This window comes from Eleutherodactylus coqui, chromosome 7 (assembly GCF_035609145.1).
Source record: "Eleutherodactylus coqui strain aEleCoq1 chromosome 7, aEleCoq1.hap1, whole genome shotgun sequence".
Taxonomy (NCBI): Eukaryota; Metazoa; Chordata; class Amphibia; order Anura; family Eleutherodactylidae; genus Eleutherodactylus; species Eleutherodactylus coqui.
The window spans coordinates 200799814-200806643 of record NC_089843.1 but is presented as its reverse complement, the minus strand read 5'-3'; the positions used below and the strand labels follow the sequence as shown (position 1 = coordinate 200806643).

Sequence of the window (6830 nt, the reverse complement as noted above, 5' to 3'; positions counted from 1 at the left end):
GATGGAGTAGGAGGAAGGCGGAGTTTGATAACATCCTGGCCTGGTGGGAGTGGGTAAAGAAAAAAACAAAATCCTTTTTCAAGTCCGCAGGATTTAAAAAAGCAAGCAAAAGAAGAAAGGAGTATGCAAGACTTAATACTCGGTTATGCTTCCTCGCAAAGCTGCGTGAAAGCGGCATGGAGGTCCAGCAGGACATAATACAAATCAAAAGAGATATTAACAACTATCTAATACAGAAAGGCAAGAGTATTGTGTATAGAGCGAAGGTAGAAAAACTGGAACAGGATGAAAAGTGTACACGTTTCTTTTTCAAAAAAGCTTTCGCTAAGAGACCTACTTTTGAGTGTGTGGTGAATGAGGATGAGTGTGAGGTGAGGGGGGAGGGGGTGCATGAGGTGATTGCGGGGTTCTATGAGGAGCTGTATGTGGATAAATGGAGGGATGAATGTTTGGAGCATGAGGTTTTGAGTGAGGTTGAGAGTAAGCTTGGGGATGTGGAGCGAGTGTCTATTATGAGAGAGGTGTCTACAACAGAAGTCTTCTATGTGATACAGAGCCTGGCTCTGAACAAGACACCGGGTGCGGATGGGTTGCCTGCAGAGTTTTATCGGATGTTGTGGAATGTGGTGGGGAAGGATGTGTGTGAGGTATGTAAGTATATGTGGGTGAATGCGGAGATGGCTGATAGTATGCGTGAGGGTGTGGTTGTGCTGATCTCAAAGAAAGGAGACCTGAAGAGGTTAAAGAACTGGCGGCCCATCACGTTACTAAATTGTGACTATAAAATCTACGCTAAGTTGATCGCCAACCGTATGCGTGATGTGATTGAGTGTGTGGTGGGTGAGGACCAGTATTGTGCGGTGCCTGGGAGACGTGTGCATGAGAGCTTGTGTCTGATGAGGGATGTGTTGTGGGATTGCAAGAAGAGGAAGAAGAGTGTGTATGTGGTGAGTGTGGACTTTGAGAAAGCGTATGATAGGTTGTCGCATGGGTTTCTGTTTAGCGTGTTGTTACGTATGGGATTTCCGGCTGAGTTTGTGTGTAGAGTGAGGAGTTTGTATGAAAATATCTTCAGTAGAATGTTGGTGAATGGGAAGGTTGGAAGGAGAGTGAATGTGATGTCTGGTGTGCGTCAGGGATGTCCGTTGTCTCCGGTTGTGTTTATTTGTGCCATGGAGCCATTACTCTGTATGTTTAGAAAAGATAAAGTGGTGCGGGGCATTCATATCCCCGGTAGTAGTGGGCGAGAATGGAAGGTGAGTGCATATATGGATGATGTGTGTGTGATGTGTGAGTCTGAGTGTGCTGTGAGGAGGGTGAAACTGTTGGTGTCCGTGTTTTGTGGTGCGTCTGCTTTTCGTGTGAATTGGGAGAAGAGTGAGTGTAAGGTGTTTGGTGAGGCTGTGTTGAGTGCGGATGTGGGATTGAATAGAGTGAGAGGCCCTATTAAAATCCTGGGGATCAATTTTAATGACAGCCTGGACGGGAGAGAGAGTTGGAAGGATGTGAGGCAGAAGGTGGAGAGTCTTTTAAAGTTTTGGAGGCTGCGGAGCCTTACCTACATAGGTAAGACCCTGGTAATAAAAAGTGTGGTCTTACCAATCTTCTTATATGTAGCGATGGTCTTTCCGCCAGATTACATGACCCTCAGGGGTCTAAATAGGATCCTTTTCACCTTTTTCTGGAGGTCGCGGATGGAACGGCTGAGGAGAGAAGTGGTCATGAGAAACTGGAGAAAGGGGGGAGTGGGGTTCCCCAACCTTGAAATTTATTTTGGTTGTAATATTATAGTTTTTTTTTACTAACATCACTCCAGAAGGATTCGAAAGGTGTGTGCATGATGAGATACTTGGCTGGGAGACTGTGTGCGCGGATGAAGTGGTGTGAGTATGATTTACGTAAGCCTGTGTCGTTTGAAAGTCCAAAGTGGTATGAATGGGTTGTCAGTTTTGTAGCGAAGTATGAGTTGAGTGAGTGTGAGGCGAGCGTGCTGAGGAATAAGCAGATGGTCCAGAGAATGATTGAGAGTAAGGATGTGGTGTGTGATATCAGTTCTGTGAGGGGAGCGGATGTGGAGAGCGTGTGGAAGAAAGTGCGGATGGATGGGATGAGTAATAGGCAGAGGGAGATTGTAATGCAGAGTTTGCATGGAGTGTTACCGGTGAGAGAGTTCCAGCGTGTGAGAGGTTTGGTGAGGAGTGAAAGGTGTCCGAGAGAGAGGTGCGGTGGATGTGAGAATGTGATACATATCTTCTGGAATTGTAGTTATGCGCAGAACGTACTGCGGAGGTTAGGCCCCTTGTGTAAGGAGATCACAGGAGCCACGTTTATTAATTATAGTTTAGTTATGTTCGGGTTTGGTGTGAGTGATTGCGTGAGGCAGAGATTGTTGTGGCTGTTTATGGCGTGTGTGAAGGAAGTGTTGTGGGATGTAAGGAATGTGTATGTGTTTAAGCGGAAGGAACTAAGTGTGAGGGACAGTGTGAGAATGGTGCTGGGGAAATTGTACTTTATTTATTCGTGGGATAAAAGCAAGAGGGGGGTGGATGCGGAGGGTTTATGGAAAGTTAAAAAATGGATTGAGTTAGTTGATTTATCATGAGTGTAATGTAATTATGTTGTGTTTATGTGATGAATGTATTATGTTATGTTTTTTTTAATGTGATGAATGTATTGTGTAAAAATTAAATAAAAACCTTTGGTTTACAAAAAAAAAAAAAAATCTGTTCTTATCAGTTTAATATCTGATACGTCCCCTATCTGGGGACCATATATTAAATGGATTTTTAGAACAGGGAGCTGGAAAAAGAGCTTGCTCTGTCCACTCCACGCATTGACCTGGTATTGCAGAACTTCCAGGACCGGTGCACCTGCTTTCTTATTTCAGTATTCAAAAACAGAAACGACGAGCAAGAGGTGCTGCTGCTACCACCCAAGCACTTTGATTGACACTCAGCCCGTCTGCTGCCGTGGAGCTCGCAACATTGTATCCACTGAGCAGCTGCGTCTGCCAGAGTGTGCACAACGCACGCACGCACGCACGCACGCACACACGCACACACACACTCTATAGTTCGTACCTACCACTGCGCTAATAGCCAAGTAGGAAACATCGGGCAGGCACAGCGCATCCTGGCAGCCTGCGTCTGTATGCTCCACGTATTCGGGTCATGTGTGTATGTGCAGGGGGTGCGGTCGCACCTGGGGCCCATAAAGTCTCTCTTCCCCCACATTGTAAACCAATGCTATCAATGAAGCTTTATAGTTTGGGGGCCCAGTTCCAGACTTTGTACTGGGGCCCCGCAGCTTCAAGTTACACCTCCGGATCAGGATAATGCTAGGCCATTCCAACCAGCCTGTGTGAGTGACCTGCAGTCGCTGGTAGTCGAAAAGCGGCCGGCCGGCCCTGGATGCGCGCTTCAGAGTGGACAGACAGCAGCGGACCCCCAATCACACAGGCCCGAGGCTTGCTATGCAGCACGGAATACCTCATTGGACTGCAGCACTCCACGTGGGCTGAGATACACGCTCCACGTGGGATGGGCAGTATTCGTCCATGAAGATCCAGGCCAACGTTTAGAGATGGAGCAACACTCGGGGAGCAAAGAACTCCAACGAACGGACGTCTACTTTACAAGGATGTATTGCTTTATTCAATGCATGGACACAGAAACAGTTCAACCGCTCGATTACAGACCGCAGTCAATACAGTAAAGAAAGAAATGTGTCTGTTTAATGTAAACTTGCATGGAGCTCGTTTGTCAGCCACTGACGGACTAAATGCCACCGCCGCTGCTGCATGTCTGAAACGTGGTCTGATGTTACACGCACCACCAGGGATAAGGCCTTGCCTATAAGCATTCCCCAGCTGGCAAAAACGGAACCTCCCTGCCTATTCCTCACCATGGAAGAACGGAACCTACCTTTTTTTTAAAAAAAAAAAAGAAAGCCACAGCAGCAGCCAACTAGATTTTGGTAGGCCGCTGTCTCCCCCTTGTGTGCTGCATAAAAAATGCACTCCGCTAAAAATAACAATGATCCACGAAATAGAGCGTAGGGAGAGAATGAGGCTTCCAGATGAGCCGTCAGGCTATGATAAATTGTATCACACCTGGGCGATATGGATAGATGCCCGGAGCTCACCCCTATTTACTAGGTGGTTACAGACAGGGACATGTGAGTAACACGTTTAAACCACAATCGTAAAGAGAAACAACAATTCCGGAGCCCGCCCCTCCCCCCTCCTTTTTGTTTTATTTTCTCTTTCTCCCGTGTCATAGATACCTACCCTCTCTTACCACTCCCCCGTTACCCTCCCCTCATTCCCCTGTTTGTAGACCTTATAAAATATCACAGACAAACATGATATAGTTCAACTCGAAATGTATTTATTAAGTTTCATTGTCAAAGTTATTTTTACATTGCTTTGAGATAAGGCAAAAGTTCCCCCCCCCCTCCCCCCTCCATGAAACCAATAAAACCTATATTGAATAAAATAAAAATGATGCAGTTACCGGTAGTTCTGCAGCTTCTTGGTGGAAATAAAGACCATCTCCCGTCTCCCAGCTGCAGCAGAGACTGACTAAAATGGCTGCCAAGCCCGGTATTAATGCTACTAAATTGATGACAACCCAATGGAGTGACATCAGCCTGCCATACACCTGGCTCATGACATCACAAAGGAGTGACATCATCAGCCTTCCAAACACCTGGCTCATTTGCATACAGTATGTATGTATGTGAGTGAGTCTATCTATCTATCTTTTAATTATGTAGAATATAGATATGGATTATTTCTGAATTACAGATTTTGTAGATATAGATTTAAGTGTGTGTGTATGTATGTATGTGTGTATATATATAATGTATATATGTAAAAAAAATATAAAATCTGTAGTTATGTATGTATGGCGGGCAAAAAAGGCCTGCTGTATGTTTTTAAGTTCTTCGGATGACCATGCCGCTCTAATATTCTCCTTACTAGGGTCTACTAATGCTGGCCCAGGGGAAGGCAATAAAGCCCTATGGGGCCGAAGCCAATTTCCCTTATTTTAGGTAAAAAGCTTCCATCCGTCCCCACTTGAAATGCGGCCGGCCGAAGAGATCCCTCCAACCGACCGGCCGACGCACCTTCAGAGACAAACTAGTGCTTGCTTCTAGTGTCATCGCCGGCTTAACCATCCTTTGTAGGGAGCGGACGAGTCCTGCAGCAGCAGCAGGCTCTGCAAGCCTAGGATGCGTGAGCACGGTGCAAGAGGAAGGACTGAGGATGTGAGGCTGGGCGCGGTTGAGAAGGCGTGGGGCGGGGCTATGCAAAGTTTTCCAATTCTCCAGGCTGCCTGGGTGCATTGTGGGTGCGCCCAGAGTGCCGGCTGAGCGTGTTGCCTCAAGCCTTGGAAGTGGAGTTGGGCAGGCCGGGCTACAGGTGAAACCTGTTTCGGGTTATCGCTTCTCGGCCTTTTGGCTAAGCTCAAGTGTAAGCTTGGGCTTGGTCAGGGGTGCGAGTGTCCTGGGTGGACCCAGCGACTTTTGCCTAGTGCAAACCTTTTCTGTAGTTCGTGGACCGACAGTTTCTATCTCAGGATGTTTGGACTGAAGAACTCTATCGGTCTGGATGTTGACCCGAATGACTCAAGCAGGAACAGCCTGGTTTACCTCGTCAGAGATATTCTACAGGAGAAAGCTGGAATAATGAAAGATCAATTCTTCAGCATACAAGACTTCCCCCGACAAGGTACCTATGACATTACTTTTGTTGATGAGTACTCCTGCCTTAATGCCTTTGAATGGCTGCGCAATCACCACAACGAGGATTACCTGCAAGGGATGAAGGTAACACCGCTGTTTGGCATTTGTGAAAAACCCTTGATTGTCCATGTGTACAACCCGTTCACAGATGTCCAACTGATAACCAGCTTTCTGAAGCGGCATTGTGAACAGGTGAGAGGAGGTGAGAGGCAGCAGAATGTACTGGGAATATTTAACTGCAAGTACAAATTTTATGTTAAATTCCGGATGAGTACAGGCAGTATTGGTGGCGTGAAGCACCCACCTGCAAATTTTTCAATTGCCGGAAACAGGGGGTATCTGTCATACCCTGGGCAATCCAGATACTGCCGCAACTGCTGTGAATTTGGGCATGTGAGCTCTGAATGTACCAAGGGGCAGGTGTGCAAAAACTGCCAAGGCACTGGACATCATTCGGGCAGTTGCCCCAAGCCTAAGGCATGTGACATCTGTGGCTCTTATGAGCATATGTACAAATGTCAGGGTAATAAAATTCTAAGTACAGCACCAATCGGGCCCACCCCACTTGCCCCGTTGCCGGCGGTAAAGAAAAAAATACCACACAGAGGTCTGGTATCATTCCTCACACAGGACATGGCTGCGCTTTGTCGAGCTTTATTACAGATTACATGAGATCTTATACCCTTTGTCCCATCACCATCAAGGGGTGATGGGCTCATAACCATATATGGGAAGTCCGGATTTCCGTCCTGAGACAGTGAAAACTGCCGTTATCTTGCTACGGCGCCTCTGGCTTATGTACAGAAAATCACGTATTCAATTAACTCCAGTGCAAAGAATCACCCACTCAATTCTAAGAAAACGGCCAAGCATGCATTCTCCATATATGGGAAGTCCGGATTTCCGGCCTGGGACAGTGAAAGTTATGTACATTTGAACATCTTGATATTGCGCTTCTGGGAAAACGGCCAAGTACACGCGTCCTTCATGTCTGGTTCGGTATCATCTCTGAATTTCTAGAACATCTCTCTCAGCCTTGCAAAGCCTTGGAATATCTGACGTAAGGCGACATATAAGTTTTT

General features: G+C 46.6%; 1 non-coding gene across 1 annotated transcript; it reads left to right on the top strand.

Moving 5' to 3' along the window:
* Positions 1-2691: 2691 nt before the first annotated feature.
* LOC136574048 (U2 spliceosomal RNA) lies at positions 2692-2875 on the top strand. Its single transcript, XR_010786211.1, has one exon. It is a non-coding gene; the product is annotated as a U2 spliceosomal RNA (small nuclear RNA).
* The last annotated feature ends 3955 nt before the right edge of the window (positions 2876-6830 follow it).